This window comes from Syngnathus floridae, chromosome 11 (assembly GCF_059516105.1).
Source record: "Syngnathus floridae isolate MCC-2025c chromosome 11, RoL_Sflo_1.0, whole genome shotgun sequence".
Classification (NCBI taxonomy): domain Eukaryota; kingdom Metazoa; phylum Chordata; class Actinopteri; order Syngnathiformes; family Syngnathidae; genus Syngnathus; species Syngnathus floridae.
In genome coordinates, this window is record NC_142423.1 from 4,665,248 (window position 1) to 4,689,039 (window position 23,792).

Consider the following 23,792-nt stretch of genomic DNA (forward strand, 5'->3'; position numbering starts at 1 on the left):
GAGAAGTGTGATTGTGTGTGTGTGTGGCGAGGGAAGATGACGGTTGGTCGGCAGCATGTGTGCAAAAGCACAATTGATGCTTTGAGTAGCAACTGAATACAAATGAAGGATTTGTCAAACTGCAACATTTTGGTCCCCAAAGATTACAATGCACTGAGGTAATTATACACGCGGATGATTGAACGCAGTCGAAAGGAGGCAAGTATGTAAACTTGCAGCTTTTTATAGAATGCGAATGTCTAAATACTGAAATATATGTCGCAATGACAATGGTGATTTCTCAGTTTCTTCTGAACATGAAAAAACCTTGCAAGGTTGGAAGAGCTGCTGGGGTTCACCGAAGGTCAAAAGCGATTGTAGACGGCGCCGTGATTTATTCGGTGAAGCCTCAGTTAGGGGCTCAATCTTTCCCTGTGGGGGCCCAATAGCCCATTCTGTAGCTGTCTTTATTGTGTTCACACATTTTGATTGTTTCCTTTTATCATTATTCCTGCAGAATTAAACACAGCATGAAATAAATGCCAGTGGCAGTTCTATTATGTGTTATTGTCACAATGCAGCGCACACCCATGCACGACTTCTGCAATCATCATAAAGACTTGTATTTTTCTATTTGTTCAATTCCATTATCATTGTTTTTTTTCTTTCTATAAGACTTTTAAGGGTTTTCAATATCCAGCAATGTATATTGTTCAATCTCAAGCAAGACTTGTTTGCAATAAAAATAAAAATACAGCTGTAAAACGGAATGTCAATAGAATTTCTGCGGGGTCTGTTTAAGTAATATAAATTGTCTGGAATGTAGTCAGGTTTTAATATTTGTTCTCAAAAAATATACAGTATATGTGTTGCAGCCAATTTAGTTTCCTTAGCTTAAATTCTTATTTTTGTTTAAGATTCGCTGGCCTTGGGCCATGGATTTTTATTTGACAAAGCCTTTGGTCACCTGATCAGTCACCTGATCAGGGAAATAGGCTGCTCCCACTTGGTAGTCAGTCTCAGTTAGACAAAGAAGGAAGTAGTGACGTATTTTTTTTTATTTGCTAAAAGGCCACTTCAAGCTACCGTAATTTCCGGACTATAAGCCGCGACTTTTTTCCAAAAGTTTGAACCCTGCGGCTTATAGTCAGGTGCGGCTTATATAAGATTTTTTTCGTGATTTTTGTGATGACTTGATCACTTTTATACACTCATAAAAAGGCTGTGGACCACTGTTGTGCGGTATCTTGAAGAAAAAAACAACAACAAAAAACTCTATTTTGAAACACTACTATGGCTGCAGCTTATTCTGGCTGTGTTGCTTGTGACCATTATGAGCTTTAGTAGGAATGCACGCTAGGTGACCTGCGTCAAAGGGCTCTAAACCCTTTCTCTTACTCTGCCATGTGACTCCGAGATTACACAAAGCAGTGGCGCTGTTTGGACCATCTGCATTGTATTAAAACCCAATCAATCAACATTTAAATTCAATTCTTCTGATATTTTGCTCACCAAAAACAAGTTGTAATGAATGTGAACTTTTAATGCATTTTATTCAGAAGGTTACTTTGAACCCTGAGCCTTAAATGGCGGCGCGGCGTATTTATGGATTTTTACGGCTTTCTGTGTACTGTCTTTCTTTGTAAAAAACTCATGTGCACGTGCGGCTTATAGTCCGGTGCGGCTTATGTAAGAAAAAAACTAAAATATCCCTGAATTTTAGCTGGTGCGGCTTATAGTCCGGTGCGGCTTATAGTCCGGAAATTACGGTATTTCAAGTCTGCTCCAAGCTTGTAATTTCTGGAACTTGAAACTTGGAATTTAGAAAAAAAACTTTAGTTTACTTCATGGAACACTAGTTGGATTACAAACACTTTGGATTTGCATCTGTGTGCCACCTGTTTGCCTGCCTGCCATTCCCCCTCTCCCCTTTCCTTGCTTGGCCTACCACCTTTGCCTGCCTGCCATTGCCTCTCTGCCTCTGCTGCCTGCTTGCATGTTGGACATTCTTCCTCCATCTTCAACAAGGTATGAGCAACACCTGTACACAGTGTTTTAAGATACGCATGTGACAAGAACTATACAACATCCAACCTTTGAAATTTAGACTGAACTGAAATTGACACTCACAATATGTAATGTCAAGCAAGTTTTGACTATGTGAAAGTAAGAACTGTGTGGGGAGTTTTTGGTTCACTTGAGTGCATGCCCTTTATTCCAAGTTGGAGCTAAATCAGAAGTTCCCTAATGTATTCAAGTCTTATTTGAATGTCAGATCACATGTGACATTTCCCTTCCTATTCCTTCCAAACAAATCCCCATTATGCATGTTTTATCAGACTTACTTGTCGAAAATTGACTTGGTGTTACCCTTTACACAAGACTGTGTTAGGAGACCAGTTTAGTTTGACTTGTATGGCGTGCAAGAACTTGTCGACTGCTAAAGTAGGCTAGACCCGGTACCAGTCAATTGCAAGGCACATACATTGAAAAAAATTAAACATTAAATGAAGATTGAAAAAAGGAAATAAATATAAATCGCTTCAAATGAACAAACTAATATTGTTAAATAAAATAATAAAAAACAGATGACAGCTGCTGTATATTTTCTTCAATGAAGCCATTTAGAATAAAAACTCTTGAATCTTGAATTCATGAATGAGTTAAATACCTCAACATGCAAAAGGAAAAGATTCTCAGAGAAAACACATGTAAGCAAGGGCAGAAGATGCAAACTCTAAGGGTTAAACCCCAAATCCAAAACTGTGAGGCAGACATCTAACCAGTCAGTTAGTCGAGAATCGAAAGTTAAAGAGCACTCAATTGCGACTCTTATTGCTCTCCCGAGTTTTACATTCTACACACATCTTCTGCACTTTAGATGATTTAAGTGCCGCAATTCACAAGTAATGAGACTTTCACAGTAAAGACAGTATTTGAGTAAAATGTTCATTTGTTTTTGTTTTTTCCGATAAGAAATACAATCCCCAAAAGTCTGATCACATCATTTTCTTAAGAAATCAAATTCTTCTGAAAACTTCTCATTGCACTATTCCATTACCATAATGATATAATTAGATGGAATTTTATCACAATTATAAAATATCATGAGAGCAGCTCTTGGAATTATTATAACGACAGTTTGGGTTAAACCTTCCTCGACCGTCCTCAGCCATCCAGGAGGAGTTGATGCGGTCAGACAGTTTCTGTGTCCTTGCTCGGGGAAGGTTATCTTGTTGATTCAGATAGGATGGTGGGTGGCAGTAAAGAATCACTTTTCTGGTTAGTGCATCACCCATGTACGCTGTGCCACCTGCTCCCAGAGGAGTGTGAGCGCGCGCTTGTGCATGTGCACGCACAATTGGAGCAGGTGCTAGCCCCTCTGTAGGAAACGTCCACAACAATCAGCAGGCACCTCCTCAACCTTGGGATCCAGGGTCCCGCCCAAGCCTCAGTCACATTGGTTACAAAGTGAAAGAGACACACAGACAGAAGCTGTTATCCAGTCTTATTTACTCTCCAACTTAGCAACACACTCGGTTTGCTCGCCTTTCTTTATTTCTCCTTGTTTTTACGAAAAGTGCAGGGGATTTATCGCTTATGACGCATTGACCTTGATTCATCTGTACTTCATTACAATTCTTGCAAGTACAGTATTTTATGTAGCGGATTATAAATCACATTCTTTTTCATACTTTGACTGATCCTTATATTCAGTTGGAACTTGTTTATATTAAAATTGGAGCTCAGACTGGCACCATGCAGGAATCTCTGTTCCCTAATCAGGTTGACCTCCTTTTGACAGTTGGCAAATATTTTGGGTGCATTACTGCCAATGAAAAGAAGGTGGTAGTAATGCACCCACAATATTTGCCTACTGGCAAAAGAAAGTAGAAGAAGTCAGGGAATGAATGAATGCATGAATGTGCCACTTCCTTATGCTACAAAGATTTGCAGCTCCAATAAAGAAGCTATCGTTGTAATTTTATTTTCACTGACCGCACTGTTTACTAGTTTAGGTTTTGTTGCAAGCAGCCTTTGATAATTAATCTTTTTTTGCGTTGGAATACTTTATTTTCTAAATATAAAAGCTCCCGCCAGCTTTTCTTGTGTCCTTCACAGTGTATATAATAACTCTCTCCAGTGAGTTCCACTCCAGCCATGAAAGGATTTCCTCTTTCATGTTCTTTTTAAGTTGTTTTATTTCAGTGTTGTTTTTTGGGAGGTGGTCTACAAACAACCCTGTGCTCCTTTTTGCATCTTCTTTTGTCTTGTGTGGTTAAGCTTACATCGCACTTCCCTTCGCTTATCTTTGTTGTGCCTATGTGAACTCTATTCAGCTTGCTCCTCTTCCAGTTTTTTGAAAACTTGAATTTCCAATTCTCAATAAGTCAATAGAAAATAAACAAGGATTTCATTCTATTTCTTTTATTTTTAAATAGTCACTTTTTTAACACTTCTTTTTTTAATTAATTTATTTATTATGAGTCTGAATAGTTGTCTATATTTGCCATGCGATCAGCTACCAACGACGTACTTGTAGTTAAAGCATTCACAGTCGAGGAAAAAAAAAAAAAAGTTGCCATCCGACTTTGTTCTGTGTTCTCCACAGTTGGTTCTACATTTTTTATTGTAACTGAAATCCCTGCCTCGTGATCATCATTTAAAAAAGTTAACACCCAAAGAAGATTTGCTTTTTGTAAAAAGACCTCTGTGTGGGATTTCAATTATGCCCTTTTCCCCACTACACTCTTGTTTCCTTAAAAGCTCTCTCCGATTAATTTCGGAGCGGTTTTCTCTAATTTTCTCTCAACATTCTCATTTTCATTAAATGCCCCAGTAGGAGACCAGCATACTGCGAATTGCATTAGCTGGTTAGTCAGGGGAGCCGAGACGTTGGTCAATGTTTTATTACGACCCATGTTCTTTGTAATGCAATGTAAATCAGCAGGTCAGGGGGTCACCCAACACATTAATTCACCACTGTGGATAAAAAGATGAAGAATCTGTGTCTCATTACGCTGTCCCTCATCACACGCAATCATGTTTAATGCTGGACAAGGACTTTTGAAAGAAAGTAAAGTAAAATGCTTTGTCTTCTGAGCATTCACAATCAGAATTCTGCTCACTCACAGTTCTTTTTCATGTCTTTTAGTAAGTTTGGGATAGATAACTCTCCAAGAAACACTTTGTTTCAAAAGTATCTTCCCATAATATCAATTCTAACACAAACACAAGTGACATCGCTCAAACAAAAGCAGCACACATCCTCATAATCTCAACGCAAATTTCCCAAAAGCAGTTGCCAGTTCTCATTACTGATGAAGCTTGTCTACGTTAGCGCTCTGCTTTCTCCCACTTAATTTCCCTCTTCAGTCATATCATCCAATTTTTCTTTCAATATAAACTGCAACACAAATGCATATTAGGTGTGAATGTATAATAAGGATGTGAGTGTCTTTTAGAGTTGTGCGCTTGTGTCGCACAGCAACGGCGAGGAGAAAGGTAAATAAATGCAAATATGGACTGTGCACAAATTGATGCTTTAGTGTGTGTGTGTGCGGGCAGGAAATGCACTTAGGTGTGCAGCCTAATCACCTGCCTCCGCAGTGAGTCCAGAAACCTCTCAGCAGACGCCCCCTTTGGGCCGCCTCCATCAGCCTCGGTTGGTTTTCCTCCGGGCGCACACTTTAATTAATAATCACGTTAATTGGATTGAGGTCCCCACTGTGGAGTGTGTGCGTGGAATATACACGGCTACACATTTGTCTGCGTTAGACAGCATGTATGTTTTGGTGTCTGTGGGTGGAGAAGGCCAGCGTTTGGCTCAAGTCTCACTTTCCTTGTGCATTTTAAAGATCACAGTAAAACTTGATGGCCCTCAAGAGCCAGCTCTCATTTAATAGAAACAGCTTCCTTATAGGCTGTAAAATATGTGACTTGCCCAACACCCCTCCCCCATTCTGTAAAGATACAAAGTGTAATTACATTGCTCTTTTATTGCAGAAACACCTGAGAAAAAATGATTTTTCTTCTCAAAGGTGTGGTGCAACACTAGTGTAAACAAAAACAAAAATGCTTGGATGTGGGAGGAAAAACATTCAGCATTGTCACACTGGAGAAAAGTAATGGTACACTGCTTTTTTTTTAGTAAGAAAGAAGATTGTTTGTATTATTATTATTTTTTCTTATTTTTTTTAGAGCAAAAAAAAAGAAGAATTATTTTTCTTCTTCTAATAAATCTTGCGCTACTTCCTTAACCTTCACGTCATTTGCCTCATGAGTTGGCGTCCCTTGGAGACCTGTCGCCCCCGCTCTTTCCTCTTAATCTCGTCGGGGGCATTTGGCAGGAAAGGTGCTGCCTGCTCCAGGCCAATTCTCTTTATTAGATGCCAGGCCTCAGATAGAGACCTCAAGGCCTGTGGGTAAACATTTTGACAGCTTTTACAGGGGATATTTTGTCTGTGGAATGGAGGAGAAAAGGGAAGGAAGAGAATCACGTGGTTATTTCACATGACTGCCTTCCTTGTGCTTTTAGAAATGTCAACTTGTCACAGTCATAAAGTAAGTTAATCAGTAAGTCAATTTTGAAAAAATAGTGTTGACTAATTTTATGTGACGATACGATCCTACTGTATCATGAATTAAAAATGCCAACAGCGTAGAGCTCCAAAGCTATCGGCAATTTATGCTCCCATGCTTTCATAATATTAAAAATAAAAGAGTGAGCGAGGGCTGAGAGGGAAAGAAAAGAGGTGCAGAGAGGAAGATTTCTTGGATGCATGCGCTTTGGTATGGCAAATTAAATTTGAATGCAAATGCAGCGGTATTCCTTGACAGTGGGTGATAAAAACCCTATTATGTTTAATGATATGCTTTGTGAGTGTGCATGAGTGCAGAGTGGCCAGCAACTCTGGGCATCTTCTAAAAGGCTGCCGAGACTCTCCCTGCTGGATTTGAACGGTAGAAGAGTGTGAGCAGTCTTTTTTTTTTTTTTTTAAATATATATACATATGAGACGAAATGGTTTGAAACGCTCCAACTTCTCTCAAAAGGAAGAAAGAGAAAGCGGCTACAAAAATGTTCGCTTTTAGTGGGGCTAATCCTAACCTCCAAAAAATCCTTTTGAAAATATTTTAAGAAAGATCCAGGTGGGGCTTTGATGTTTTTTATGTGTGATTTATTTTTTAAATCATCATGGTAATCTACTTTGGTGCTTTTCTGTAGGATTCACAAATTCTATCCTTCCAGAAACATACCAATGAAACATTCTTCACTGGGTGAGACATCCCATTTGTCACAGTTGTCCATCTTCTGAGGAAAGGTGGAAACATTTGGTGGCAGCTTTTGTATGGATTGTATGTTTCTTGCATCTGCAGTGTGGCCGTCCGTCTGTGTGTGTCCGGAATCTGAGCTTGGTGACTTAATGAGGGAAAGAGTGTTTAATGACCTGTCTATTCGAAGCCTATTGATTCAGTTTGATGTCTCTTTGTGGACATGCATTCTTGGCAGGATGATAGAAACAAACTCATTAGTCATTGCGCTCATAGTCTTTATTCCGGATGTTCATACAAAGTTACAATCCTCCAAAATTTTAGACAATCTAAGCTGAAATTGATCACAATTTTCAAAATTCATTAAAAAAAATCCAACGTACCCTCGCTTAGCAACAAGGCAAGATTTAAAAAAAAAAAAAAAAAAAAAAAAAAAAGCTGCTTTTGGAAGATGGCTGAGGACAGCTTCCAATTGTAAACGGAAATGTGCTGTCAAAGAGAGCAGGTGACGTGATAATCACTTTAATGTTTGAGTTCCGTTATGATTCTTGAATGGCAGGCGTGCTTGAGAGCTGACTTTAATTCCTGTTTACAATCTCACCCCCACAAACATTTAACAATCCCCTAACGTCTTGTAAAGAAAATATTAAAATCACTGGAGCTTTTCTTTGACGAGTTTACAATGTACAGTTCAAAGAAAACATCCAAAAGTTTTAAAACGACCAACCTGGTATTTACGTACTTTTCATTAAATGAGTTTAATTAATGTACGCCTGGATTTATTTAGGTGTACGTGTCCTCAGCTGTGTCATGTAGTGGAGCGTGGCCCGGGGGATGTCTCCAGCCAGGTGGAATGAGAACAAACAAGCTGTCAAATGTAATCTCATCTCACAGACTGTGGACATAAGAATGCACCGACATATCTGTCCATCAGCCCCACAAGATCCATTGTCTTGCTCCATCCGGAGCCACAAACAACACATCCAGACAGAAATGTTGGCTCTCATTCCGACTCGGTTTGTTTTATTGACTCAACTGGCCAAATAGACAGAAAGATCTACTGTTCTCAGTACTCTCACAATACAAGATACGAGGAAAAACAAGAGGTGAATCAACTGAATAAATCTACTTTTTATAGAGAGTGGAGAGAAAAAAAGACGACGATAAATGTATCTTAAATCCGAGCTGAGTTTCTGTAATGTTTCATGATTTAAAAAAAAAAAAAAAAAAAAGTTGGATGGTTTCCCTTAGACACTTGGTAATGATTTTGCTTTCTGTTCATTATTCTATTCCCTCAAAGATATTTAGCTTTCTTTCATGCAAGCCAAAATATAAAAAGGAACTTCAGGGGAAATGAAATGAAGTGGAATAAATAGGCTTCTCAGATAAATCCAACAGGGAACGTTCCAATCTCATGTTTACCTGCAAAAACACAAGCACTCATTCTAACTTTAATCCTCTTCTTCTGAATACATATATATTTTTATTTGATTTTTTTTTAAAGCAAAAAAACATTTGCGATAAGTCACTATCTCTTTTTCCATCATTCCAACTGCAGGTTATTGAATATCCCAGCAGACGGGAAAAACTAATTACGAAATGTGTCTGGCTAAGAGAGTTATCTAGCAGATAGCCCGCAGTGCAGCCGTGTTTCAGCCCTTTTGTTTTTTGTTGTGCAAACTAATTACTTTCTCATTTTTGATGGGGATTTGCTCAACTGCTCCCCAAACTAGTAATGACCTTTCATTGGAATTATGATACCAGCAGATGTAAAGCATTTGATTAAGCCCGTTTACACAGAGCCCAAGCTAGTTCAGACGTTCAGCTCTGGCGCGCTGGATTATAAATTATTTTTCTCTTTGCTTGAGGTGATTTTACAAATTAGTTGCATGAGGAATGAGCTGATAGCTTACCGAATATTACATCATTATACTCACGTTTATTTTACTTCACAAAATAGTTTACAAATGTTTATAAGCTTGAGATTGAAAAACTAGTACAGGTCCAGAAAGGTAGAACATAAAATTGGTACGCAAAGTGAGTAGAGAGCTGAAAACGTGGCAAGAGCTCATTTTTAATATAAAGAATTCCATATAACAGCACAAACTCAATATGCACTTTGATGCGAGGATTCGAAGCGCAGTACTGCTGCGTGCGAGAGGGCAGAGGGCACGACGTTGCTTTGAACTACAAGGCCAAAAGAAATGATCTGCGCGAGTCTCGGTGGTAACATAAAAACTCAGCGCACAAAGAGTGTTTGTTTGTGCTTTAGGCCACGGAGAGGCAAAAAAACAAAGGCAGGGTCGTCAACAGAAAAGTGTGCCACAGGACCTGACCTCAGGGACTTATCTCCTCCACCGCCGTGTCGCTGATCCGTTAATGGCTGGCTTCATAACTCTCGGCGCGGAGCAGAGGCGGTTGGCTGCCACTTGTCTCACAGGTTCATCATTATCTGATAGCTTATCACTCTGCAAGGAAACAAAGTAGACTCCCACTGGAAGAGGATATCCATAGGACTGTTACAGCCCACTCAGCAGATTCAGGAAGGTACATAAATTTGCTAAATAGTACCAATTAATTTAGACAACATAAAGGATGGGACCTGAAGATCAAAATGAGCCGTTGTGGTTTGATCAGTAGTCCAAAACCGCTGCAAAACTCTCTTCTAGTTTCATTTATTTTAACGCTAAGATTTTCCAAAACAGCACCGTTCTCACTGTTTTATACTTGACCAACACAATCCGAGTCAGAAAGAGCTGAGATTTAAGGTCGTGGAAGATGCATTCCAAGGAATTCTATGCGCTGAGATTTAGTCCCGCTAATGTCGGACAGGAGTGACACCTCCATTGGGTCTGTGTTTAATTGCAGACGATAACTAGGAGATAACGACTGTTCTCGTGTGCAAATCACTGGTTAGAGAGCCCAGACAGCAACCATGCTGCCAATGAACTCACAAAAGGTAACAAAGGGAAAGATTTTGGAACAGCTCAACCTCACCTAACACCTGTCATCGTTTCGAAGAATAGCACTTTGAGAAGACAAATTGTGCTGAATAACCCCTTGGGTCAAATATCGTTCCTTTTCTTTCTGAACTTCAGGCTCTTTGATAAATCAGGTGTCTCTGCAGATCAATAATATGCCCTCCTACCATTCTTTCATAAAACGCTTGAAAAAGAAACTTTGCTCACAAAATCCTCTGAAAACTATGAAAGCCATTTTGATCCATGTTTTAATATTCCATATGCAGTATGATATCTTATTTCAACTATGTTTTAGTATACCGAGTTGAGAAGTAGATCATTTTCCAATATTCCTCTATGTGTTGCCTGAATTGTTTCTCTGGCAGAAATGATTGGTCTGACACACTGGTCGGCGTGCTCCGAAACATAAAGTTGAAGGCTGTAAAATCAAACCATTGAGATGAATGGCAGTGAAGCACTCTGTAGGTTTGTGGGAAACCACAAGTCAGGTTAAGATTCCCTCTGCGTCCATCAATCCTCGAATCTGGGTCACATTTTCAGCCTCTCAAATAGAAATCAAATTTCATTATGGGAAAAACGGACGTTAGAGTATCTCTTGACCAAGTTGTGTTTTATGGAAACTACCCCACCATTAATAATATGACAATCGCAGTTATAGTTTGAAGATTTTTTTTTTTTTTTTATTATGCTCTGTTGTCTCTATTTTGGACAATATCCACACTACAGAAGCTGAAGCTTGACATGTTCTGATCAAATCTTCATCAAGAAACCTCAGAGAAAAGAAAGAGAAAAACAAATTGGTTACACAGTTAAGGGGAAGAAATTAGCAGGTTGAAGTCACAATGGAAATATGTCCCAGGAGGAAAAGCTATCAAGTGTATGTGCATGCAGCCAGCAATTATGTCCATTTCTGTTAACACTGTCACATGAAGTCAAGAAAAAACACACACCTCCAACTTGTCATTTGCTTTTCCATAAGCTCAACAGTTCAACTTCTGGCATGCTAATGGTTGAGAGTCTTAATTAAAATGTCAAGGTGGCGTGATGTCCCATTTAAGTCTCCCCCTCCCGCCCCCATCCTCCCACCCTCCCTGTGCCTTTTCTGCTTCTGATCCTCCCCGGGGACCTATTAAGCCCCGGCCAAAATGATTGAAGTTCAAAGAGGTGAGCCCAAAGGTTGGACGCTCAGCGCTTCGCAATTCGCTGTCGTCCCAGCATCCACCAACCCTGACCTTTAGCAAGACAGCCGTCCCCGCTAATGTGCGCGCATATCTAATGAGAGAGGGCTTTAGACTCAGACCTTCCTGTCAGCCTTGAAGACGATAATGCCACAGACCGTTTCCAAATCTTCTCTTCCGGCCCTCTTCCACCTTGGTGAAAATCTTCTGATTCTTTTCCACTATGAACAAACAGGACAGCATCTGCTTTTTATAACCTGGTACCGTCACAGAGTGGCAGGTCCATTAATGGCGCTTCAATCATATCAATTCGATTGTGAGGCAGCAACAATAATATAAGATAGTTTGAACTCCGAGGCAGGGACTTATGATCAAGTGGAAGGGACCAAGAACAGACCCTTGGGGAACACCGTGGGACATTACGGCCAATGGGGGATGTAAAGTTGTTAATATGGATGAATTGATATGAATGTAGGCCAACTCGTATGACTGTGACATATATTAAAAGATTAAATGGAGAAATGAATTGGTGCAAACTTAATCCTCACTTCGGTATACTCTTCAAGATTAGGATATTAAACCATGCTCTCAAAGTGAAACCTCACAATAATCGCCCAAATTCAATGCTTGCTGACAAAAATATAACTGAGCCATGTTTTTATCTGCCCACTCAATTTACAGTAAGAGACTATTCTAATTTCTATCCTAATTGTACAAAAATAAATAACAAAGCTACCTGTTTGTTAGTTTGACCTTTTTGAATTTGAGTGGACAATAAAAATTATGTGATTCCTGCATACAGTACGGGACACACAACAAACAAGTACACACAGAACATGTACTTTTCTACACTATTCAGGTTGGTGGACTTATACACATACATACTGACACACACACACACATTCACATTCATTCGTGTGCAAAGGCGTCGAACAGCGTGGGCCCTCGCTCTGCTACGCTCCAGCAACCCTATCTTATTAAAGGCTGTCAGCATAGCTAGCACGATCATAAGCTTTTTATTATTGACTCGGAAAATATGATAATTTGGAAATCGCAGGCTGCCTCCCAAAGACTGCACCATCATTTTCAGTTTTAGCTGCTCTCCCTTTTTTTTTTTTAACAGGAATGATAAGAGCTTCATGAGCTTGACATTTTTCCAGTATAATAGGTTATTTACTCCTGCTTTTTTTTATTTTATTAACACATTATAATTGAGTTCCATCACCTATGCACCTTCAAAAGAAAGCTTCAACAAATTTAATTAAAAGCAATATTTCCTTTCATTGAGAAAAGCAAATTACATGAGAACTAGGACAGATACTCGAAATTGATTGAATCAGCATCGTTGGACCTTTTATTTTATGGGAGGGGCCACTGAAACTAATTCCCTTGCAAAGTCATATTTGACACCCTACCTCAGTGCTTTTTTGTAATGAGATTGTTTGCTAAATAAACTCGCCGCTATGTAAACTGAACCATCACTTATCTGATAGCGAACACATTGTGTCGTTAAAATACTTAAATGCGAGCAAGGTGTTTAAAATGGTTCTTTTTACAGATCGTTCAGTGATACTAAAAAGTGCACCAAGCCAAGAGGCCAAACTCCTCATCCATCAACAGATTTTCCCTCCTTGTCCTATCAGCTCCCCTCCCCCCCCCACCCCCCCACCCCCCCAGCTCCCCTCTCCCTCTCAGGGCTGTCAGCATTCTGGGATTACCTCGCTATCTTTTGTTGCATTCCCACAAGCTCACCGTGTGATCCATAATTCAACAGTGGCGCTATTTCGGGCTAAACTAGAATTTGAACTGGACCATAATCTCCATCTGGCACTTGGAGGCATAATCTCCGTAAACACTGTTGCTTCAATATTTTATTGACCCTCTATCTTGATAAGACATAATTGCCATTTCTAATCTGTCTGGAGGAATCAGCAACAGGACCACAGTGGAGATCAGTTGTGCATCGTGTAGGTGGTCAGCGGTGGAGGAGGACAGACGGGCCTTAACAGAAATCTTGCGACAAGGTGTACTGTGAATTTTGCTCTCAGATGTGGACGGAAAAGCGCATAGCATTTATGACTGTGGCCATTTTACAGCAATGGGCAACTTAAATGTTGGAGGGAGCCACATTTTTTTTCATCCCTGCTCCTGTGGAACCACATGGGACTGCGCGTTTTCTAATGAGATAAAAATGCTGTTTTAAATATAGCGAAAATATTTGCTCTTAACAGGAAACCAACATTAAGTGGAGGAATTTATTTCGTAAATTTTTCACAAAAATCAACTAAGTCAACATTTTATTATTACTGCCGTACTGTGATATTCCAGCATATCGGCCCAAATCCGCCTCAAAAACTTATGAGGGCTTGTCACATTGGAATAGAGCGAAATGTAAGACCATCTTGACCACCTGCCATCTTGTGGTAAATTCTGAAAATACAACTTAAAAACTACACTCGAGCCCAGATTTGCAGCCAAAGTCCTCAGCAGATGATGCGGGTTGCCAGGTGCATCGCTCCAGCATCCCACACCACCTTTCAAGCTTTTTCCTTTCATCCTGCCTGACAGCCTCCAGGTTTATATTGGGCGCCTTCTTGGCCTATCGCCCATGTCCAGTCAAAAGCAGTGCTTAAAACTCATGTAAAAGAAAAGACTCTCATCTTTTCTCTCCACAACTGCATGTAAGATCGGTTTGGGGGATGTCCAACAAGTATGTTTCCTTATGATAATAACAATGATAATAGATTCCATTAGGAGCAAAGGAATTTCTCCCTGGGGCGGATCCCGAGAATGATGGAAAATTGGCCAAGACGAGCAGCCGAGAGCTAATGGATCAAAATTACCCCTGTCACAAAGTTTGGATGAGGGCTGACTGAAATTGCTTTTTTCCCCCCACCAAGCCTTTTTCCCTCGCCCCTCCCGCCAACTTCTCTCTCACGCTACATCTCAATATGAGAAGCAGACAGAGAAATCCATCTGTAACGTAGACTTGCAATTTACACTCGTGCTTCTGTGCAGCTGTTCCTGTGCTTGATGGCGTGATAAATTAATCTTTTCCTGTGCCACTGCATCAATTCCTTTAAAAGAATACATTAAGAGTTTTTCTCCCCCCCGAAGTAAACATTTTATTCCATCTCCTCTCTCAGTCACCATGACAAATCATATTCATCAGATGAACAGAGATGAGAAAAAGAAGAAAAAGCAGAATGATCAAATGTAGTACGAAGCAAGTTTTCATACATATATGGTAATTTTTTTTAAGTGATTTTTTTGGGGGGGGCTTGCACATTTGGTGTGTAAAAAGAAAATTGTCCACGGATTTGGTATGACAATGCACCAGCAGCTTTTTGTCTATGAGCTCAAGCAAATTATCGTTTAAATCAAATAGGTCCTTGTCGTAAAAACCAAAATCCCCTCAGCGGTTTCTAAAAAGTGCCAACCAGGATTTTTGTTCTGGACCACTATCACATTGATATTACTTGGTACGGACCATAAGAAGTGGAAAATGTGAAATATATTTTTATTGAATTTATGAATATGCTTTGGACTGTAATCCAAGCTCATGTGTCTGACAATAAAAACTCATACTATGCTAACTCCACAAAAAGAGCAACAGAGAACCACCTGTCCCGAGCAAAACTAGGGAAAAAAATGACCGATCAAGTTTTCATTTTCATCAAGCTTAAGAACGCCAAACAGAAACGGATTATGCCTTGGTGTGACAGTAATCGTATGGATATGTACTTGTTCTAACGAGCTCCCAATGTATACACCACTGTCAGAAGCTACAATGACAGGATTAATTCTAATACGTTTTGATTGAGTTTGAGCTTTGATTCTTTAGCTTCTTATTGGGTCAATTTGAGGGAAAATGTTTGTGGTTATAAGACGAGTCAGTTTAGGTGGTTTTGACATGAATTATCGTATTTTCCAGACCATAAGTCGATACTTCATGCACAATCTTTCAACCCTGTGACTTGTAGTCCATTATGTCTTATCTATGAATGTTTTATGATTTTGTTGATATTGTATGATTTGTGCATATTCTCTCTTATATGAAAATTAAACATTAGAACACCTACGATTTGTAATCCAGTGAGGCTTATATATGAACAAAACAGGATTTTCCCAGGATTTTAGCTGGTGCGGCTCATAGTCCGGAAATTATAACTGTAGAGAAAGGTCTCTTGCAGAAAAACTAATCTTGTCTACTACTATTTTTAGACTCACCATTTGTATAAAAAGTGAAATTTTAGACAAATTCATTAAAAAAAAGCTGATTTTCTAAACAGCTGAATTTGGTGATATCTCACAAAAGCTTTTTCACCTAACTTGTGTCAACACAATGCCAAATACAAACTTGGGTGTTGCACTAACCAGAAACCACTTTGCTTTCCACACAGTCGGGTAGATGCTTTGAATGAGCAAACCCATTGGCACGAGTGGAGATAGATGAGAGGGGATCAAGATCCTCCACAGACATTGAGACCTCAAACTCCCTGCTGAGTTTGGGCTCCTGCTGGGCAAGTGCTGTTTGCTCACATCATCTTGCCCCATTATCATTGTTAAAACATTCCAAAAGTCAGCTCATTTCAATTTCAGAGAAATATTTAGTCTTTTTACAATGTCACTAAACGGTGATTGAAAGATTAATTTCTCGTACTGGCATAATTCTGAAAATAATTGGTATTGAATATCCCTGTTTGAGAGCAAAAGGAAATTACGCCGGTGTCTCCTGAAAAACTGGTGAAGGTTGCTGTGCAATGCCAAATGAGGTCACGCAACTTATTTGGGACGTTTGGAAGGAAATCACTTTTCTTAGCCGAATTTCTGAGATGCTGAGCATAGTGGAAGGCCCCTGTTGCGACCAAATTAAAGGATCTTCTTTTGTTTGACAAACTCGGCAGGGGAGATCAAGCATAAGCAGAAATCCTTTTTGCCACTGTCTCTAAGATTTCTCTCTTTCTTCCACGAAAGAAAGGGTGCGACGCGGCGGCGCGGTTAAGACGACGCCCCCCCGCAAAGAAGCAATTAAATGCTCGGCCTTGTGAAGGTCTCTCAGCGGTGCAACCAGAAAAACAGCCATGTGGTCGGGCACCATAGTAAAAAAAAAAAAAAAAGCTTCCGACGGTGGTTTGATGTTTCTCACAAGTTAACCAGCATAGCAATCGACTTCGGTAAAAGGCTCTCATGCATGAATATTTATAAAACAAATGCAAATCTTGGACATCACAAATGCTTTGCAAAATTGACTTCACCTAGTAACACTTCATGCAACATAAAGAATAACTGTGCAATCCCATGACGTGAAATCCTTGTGCACCTTCTCGCAATCATTTTGGCGAGGGGAATCTTTTAAAAGTGGACGTGCCGCCGCCGCCGTGCTAGAATGTCAACCGTGCTTTGCCAGGTTTGCTTTTAGAGGACCTCTGCAGTTAAAGCTGCTGCTGATGCAATCCAGTGCAATGTTGGTGCGCACTGCAATTGAGCTTGTCACCTCCTTCCTTCATGTAAACGTGCTCACCATAGGTGCTGCAGCTCTGTTTACCATGTTAACCCGTCATTAAGTGTCCCAGAAGAAAAAAATACATGAATGAATGAATGAGAAAAATTACAAAAGAATTGCAAAAAGAAATTAACAAAAATTAAGAAAGAATTTAAAAAAAAATTAGAAACTTGCCGACAGATTGCTTAAAGGCTTGGGGACTCCAGAAGAATTACTGCAGTGTGGTGTGATTACTAGCTATTGTCTTGTCAGTTTTTAAATGCTTTTTATACATAATTAATGGCAATATTATTCATTGTTTTTATTTGTGTTAACCTCAGATCTTTATCAAAGTGCTAAAAGCACATGAAGAAGCTTACTACACGCCTGCTTGTGCAAATGTTTCCAGACATGTCCCAGACTATTTGAGTATTTTGACATTTAATACATTCAATATCATCTTTACAGCTTTCCTACGCATAAACTCCAAATTGAAGTAGGCTAAACTTCAATCACATCATCTTCATTTTATCTCCAAATACACAATCATTCCATTCATCATAAGTTTCATCACTTTTATATGAACATTTTATAGAGTTGTATATAGTTGTAAATTCCATCACAATGGCTTATGGGCCATTGCAGGCTTTTTTTTTTCTTTTTCCTCTGCAGCTCTCATTCTATTCTCATCTGTCCTACACCATAATTTCCTATCGAATTCCCGCCTCAGTTACAACATACTGTATCATATGCCTCAAAGCAAATGCTACCGTGCAGGGAGCAACATCCATATTACTTTTTGCGTTGTGTGTGTCAAGTCGTTAATGGACGGTGAGTGGAAGTGAAAAGCGGGAGCATTTTCATCTCCCCTTCCTCTGTCTCTTTTACACACGGCAAGGAAGCAAATGTAAATTGGCTATGAAAGGAGAGGTGGAAAACAATTATGGGAGCGACGCGCCTGAGAGAAATGAGTCTATTGCTTGACCTGTAATGAAGTGGAAAGTTGACAAGACGGCTTTGTGCGACTCGCAGATTTGAATGCAAGGAAATGACTCGTCTGTACTGTCAAGGAACAGGGAAAGATTGCCAATTATAAGTGCTGGCCTTCTAATGCAGCCGACCAGGCATACTGATGGCCAAGGATGGACATGAATATTCAGCATGTATGAATATTGATGCTAACATTTTATCAGAGTGGCACCAATGAGACTATAACAAACTATTGGTGATTGATTAAACATGAGAAATAAGCATTCATTATACAAAATATATCCCGGGAATTATTAATCGTAATATATTGTGTGCTTCGGTGAAATTCATTTACTTAACATTTAAGATTTTTTTTTTCACATTGCACGGCATGTGGACTATAATATTTCTGTGTTTTCTTTTTAGCTGTGATACATATCTAAAAACTGAAGTTATTGTTGACACCGTATTTTCCAGAGTAGGATGGAACTTGTAAAGTATTAGTCGCTTGTTAACAGAGCAACTGAATATCCATCAGCCATGCACAGATGCTGCCACTGCTGCTCATGGGATGAGGTGCTTGCCAAATTCAACATGAGGTCCCGTTTATATGCCAAATTCCCTTTCCGTGGAGCTCAAACTCAAGTTTAATGAATGAAATTAAGTTTCAGTTCCTAAGGATGTGAAGCTGAAAAGAGATGTCCGTGACAGCTTTACATTCTTCATCAAACAGTGACCACTTTGTACCATGATGTTGGTTTCGCATGCAGTGAGCGCTTTTCACGCTCGACAGAACGGCTTTTTCAGCATGATCGGAATGGCCTGACGCTGTGAGGGACACGAGAGTCCTCGCTGTTTGTACACCTCATCGCGTGTCCTCGGAAAAGTTGCCCAACAAGATGAAAGCCTTGTTGTTTTCCCACCATAATGTGCTTACCTCTGCACAAGCGTTTATTCAGCTGGAAGTCGTGTGCCTACTGCACACCCCTGAGTATATCCTGCCTCTGTCCGTCTGTGTGAATGAGTGAGTGAGTGACTGACAAAAGGCCCCCGGCCGATGAAAGCATGACAACTGCTCACCCTTCCAGTGTCATTCAGCATAGCAGAGGAGCCATTAACTTTTAAAGCCAGGCCTGGCGAACAGCAAGCCCCATGCTGTTTAGCCCCCCTTCAAATGGCTGTGACGGGCAGGAGTCGAAGCACCCCCCCCCCTCCCATTTTTGGAGGGGTGGATGACTCACCGCGGCGCCGTCCCACACCGTTGGCACGCCGCTGTGTGTGCGTCCGTGTTGGAAAGTGAGGTCGACAGAATGCACCTTGATTGACAAGTCTCATCAGGGACAACTTAATGGCGCCACCATCAACCAATTAGAAGTCATCAAGGTCCCCAATTGAAAGGGGTTTATAAATAATGTATCGCCAGAGTAATACCACATAATCTGGATATCAGAAAGTCAAAGGTGGATGCATTATTAATGGGGCCAAATTGGACTTTAATAACTGTTCCAGCGAGTCCCACACCGCAGCAGAATTAACTTATGTTAATATGCCTTTATTATTAATGGCCAGCCTTTTTCTAAAATGTTAACTGACTGGGTTGCTCCAGAGGCAGTTGCCAAGATTGACGAGCCTCGCATCCGGGTGGAAGAGGCCGGGAGGGGCGGCGGCGAGGGGTGAGAGGGGGGGGTTGCTTATTTATTTATTCACCTACCTGTAGCATGTCAGCCCACATCATTGTGTCAATAATTCCCTGGTAAAGCCATTAGGCGTGATCACAGAGGCCCAATTAGCTCTCCAATGTGCAAGATGACAATCGTATATCATTAGCTCCGTAATGGCATGCGGGAGCAAAGCCTCTTTTAAAAACAAACAACAAGGCTATTACTGGGAATATATGCTGTCGTCAACATTGTTACCTCAACCATTCTGACTTGTGCTCCGATGCGCTTTTTATGCGCGTCAAGTGTAATGGGACATTAGAGCCAATGTTCCAATGAACTGCTTTGGGTTATTCACAATGAATGCGTCTTCATTTCGACATATTTGTGACGCTCGAGTGTCTCCTCGCCATCACCAAATTTACGCAGATGATGTTATGGGTTACACAAATGTTGCTGTTTAGACTGAGACTTGGATGTGTTTGGAAAGTGGGGAAGGAGCAGTTAATGTCAAGAAGACTGCTATGTCACCCTGATTTATATTCACTCATCCCACAGCTCAGTGGCGGCTCACGCTGAGCCTCTGAGACAATTTGGTGGGCGCATCTCTGAGGGTAGCCGATAGACTAGCTAATATGTTCTCTTATGGTATTTGCATAATGTCCATGGTGCATCGCCAGAGAGCTGTTCTGCTCCAGTTCTCCTTGTAATATATCTGGCAGCGGTTCTAAAATGCAGATGTCGCTGGCACTGGCTCACAAATCTGACGGTGAGGATCCATCTGGAATATCAAAGGAAAAATAGTTTGCAAGTAGTTTCTTTTGTTTACCAACTTGCCTTTCAACTTTGGTTGCTATTTCATGTGGAGTGCAAGTATGCTTGGAGAAACTTTGGGAATTTTTTCTTCCAAGAGCTTCCCTTTGTTTTCAATTGGGAGGGAAGCTGTGTTTTTTTTTATTTTATAAATTTCCTTGGAGTCATTTGAGAATATTATTGGCTGATGATATACCAAAAGAGAAATATACAACAAATCTTATATTCTGTTTCGCTGCGTGTTCTCCTCTCGTTTTGCTCGGTGCAAAAATCTGGCTCGATAATGTTTTTCTGGGTGCTAAACTTCATCTACGAAATAATTGAAGTAGCTCTCCGTCTCCTCCTCTGTCACTCCCTCTTCATTAGTCATCTTGCCACGATGCTCAGTTGACTTTGTGCGTGCTGTCAGTTGAAGCGTCTAATCGTCTGAAGTGGATGTTTTCTGCCTCAGTAACAGAAATTTGCAGGCCTGTGAGGAAACAGCCGTGGAATTAAAGGCGCTGTCGAGATTATGGGTGACAAGGCTCGTGTAAGATAATGTGTTTTCCCACTTTTTGACATCCAGTCAATATATTGACAGTGTTTGTCACTACAGCGCTGCTTTGGTGCCATCCAAGCCAGGTGACCTGTCACGCTTCGATTGACTGTCACAGTGGATTTGGACGGGGTGAAAATCCCTAAGCCTGAAAGAAGAATACCAACGGTCGTCCTCTTAGCTGTTGCAAGCACTTTAAAATGTTCCTTTAAACCTGTCGGATGCTCTCAGATAAAATAGATGCCTGGAAACTTGAATTACAGCTATAGCTGAACCTAAAAAAAAGATATATGAAAATATGCATTCTAAGAAGGAGGTTGTCAAATATGTTTAAATTCTTCATTTACCGCAGTTTTTTTTTTTTTACTTTACTAGCACATCCTCAATCTTGAGATACAGGAGCAGTGCCAGCAATGTCACTGCAGAAGAAAGGTTATCCTAGGCACGAGGATCTGTGTATAGAGTCAATCAGAGCTGTACAAACCCTTGATGCCATTGACATTTACTGGGGGCCCATTTCCAATTAATCTTCAAGGGCCTCCACCTCTTGACGCCTGATTACGACCCCCACCCTCCCCCCTCGACAAACTGGCTAATTTGTTTTGGGGCATGTGTCTGGCTGAGGAAGCGCTCCTTCAGTGCTGTGACATTAAGACATTGTGGGAAAGGATTTAAATAAAAAGGCAGCCATTCTGTAGCCTTCAACAATTGGAATACAATTAGCGTCATTATTATTATTATTATTATTATTATTATTATTATTATTAAGAGATGCAAAACCAGCCTCCAGAGTTTTTTTTTTCACAAATCACAATGCATGCACTAAATTACTATATTTCTATGTTCTCCCAAAAATGCAAAATCAGCCACAGCAATTTTGCCAGTTGGGTCGATGCAATTTTGGTCAAACCTGGAGTGCATTGCCCCCCCCCCCCCCCCATTTCTATTCAGGTTTTTTTTTTCCTCTCCTGTCTCACTACCTCAGTCTCGTAATTGAAGTGAAATCACAAGAGTGGGACATGTTATTCCCAAACTGTCCCCTGGACCAGTTTGATAACGCCATTGCCACGCCGTCCCACCCTTCCATCTTTTCTCCAGCCACCTCCCTTTACTCCGCCCCTCTGCCCCAGACCGGTGTGCGCTTGCAGACCATAGCCCACAGTGAAGCCACCCTGGAATCTTATCTTCTATGCAGGCTCTGTGCTGCTGTCTGCCTGTCCACTCCCGCTGTGCAAACCTTTCTGTATTTATGTCTGTGTGTAAGATGTGTTTACAATTGTACTTATCAATCTTCTAACCAGTTACAGCACATTGTGCTTTCTGAATTTTCCAACTTTTTGTTTCTGACATTTCAAAATATTGGAGATAGTAACCGTCGATTCTAATGTTACTTGCATTCCGTCATCATTATTGTCTTTCAAATGTGATACTTAAACACGTAAAAAGAGCCATCGCAATTAGTCGCAAGTTTCATAAATCACATGACGTGTGCTCAGTTGGTTTATTTGCATACAGTCCTTGCAGAACACAAAATGAACTGTGCGGCAGCTTTGCATATTTGGCAAACACAACTCTGGCTACGCCCACTAAGTCAATCAGCTTCCACTATTTGCATGTTCAATCATTCTCATGAGCAATTCAAGTATATTTTTATCAATTCCAAACACATATATGGCAAATACTGACAAATACTCTCATTTTGCATGACACCGCTACATCATTCACTATTCAGACATCAAATAAAACAAAAGACGTTGATCACCTTGAGACAAACAAAACGCCTAAAAGCATCTCAACACTTGACGTGCGTAATAATCAACATCTCCTCCGACACGCCATTTAAATCTCCCACCATTGACACCTTTGATGTTGCTGCCGGCGTTGTTGATTTTCGAGGACACACGTCCCTGCACACCGAGATGCGTACACTTTGCATGTCTCTCCAAGTGGCTGAAATGACTATTGACGTTTGGGTTTGGATTAGAAAAATGATGTCAGGGAGGTGGACATAAAACAGGCCAGTTACCCGGGCAGCCAGCCGGCCATGCCGCAACGAGATATTTGTTCCCGTTTGTTGTGATTGTATTAATGTGGAGCACCTACAGTAAATCATCAATTTGGCAAGAGAGCAGTTCTTCTGTAGTGATTTAGAAGCTTTTGTTTTCCGTCTCTGAGTGTTAAATTTGAAGATGCATTCATCATCATCTATTTCCTGTGTGTGTGCGGGATCACATAGGATGAGGACAGACAGGATTACCTTGTCATTTTGTCTGTTTACCTCCGCGATGAAGGTCAGTCACTTCATTTCTAAATAAAAGACGGAGATCCCTAATATCTGCGCTCGCCTAGTTTCACTTCATTTAGCAACGATGATTGAGATTAATATAAATACATCCACGCATTCTATGTGACAGCTTTTCACTTAGCTAATGATGTTTTGTTGACGACTGCATTAGCTTGCCTAATTTTACTTTCATTTGAAATATTCAAGCAAACACAATGTTAATTTCCAACGGCTAATGAGCTCGGTCGGGGCATGTTCGTTAAATGATTCTTGTGACATGAGAAGGTGACATTAAGAGCCTCATTCTACAGTCAAATCAGGTAAAAGAATTAAGAAAGTCCATCACCTAGTCAGTTCCACTGTAAAGATATTTTTATAACAGATATGAATTGTGGTCATGATGGCATGGCAAATTTACCATCAGCATATTTCCATCATCACAAAACAAGATTTATGAGTTGAATTTCCACATGTATCTGCAAGAAATGGACCTCTTTTTTTTCCGACGTGATATAAATGAATGGAAACAGAAGCATCAATTCCAGCACACGCTTCCGAGACATCTGTTCCCTGCAGGCTTTGTGTCAGAGCCCCACTTGCAGGCAGGTGTATTGCCTTTGTATTTGAGATGGGGGA

The 23,792-nt window shown here is 40.4% G+C and overlaps 1 protein-coding gene across 1 annotated transcript in view; it reads left to right on the forward strand.

Annotated features, from left to right (window-relative positions):
- Window positions 1-1,887: 1,887 nt before the first annotated feature.
- Window positions 1,888-23,792, forward strand: part of celf4 (CUGBP, Elav-like family member 4) — an 89,542-nt gene continuing 67,637 nt past the window's right edge. The window contains exon 1 of the mRNA XM_088389080.1: window positions 1,888-2,007. The gene's annotated coding sequence lies outside the window, so the exon portion shown is untranslated. The remainder of the gene's footprint in view (window positions 2,008-23,792) is intronic.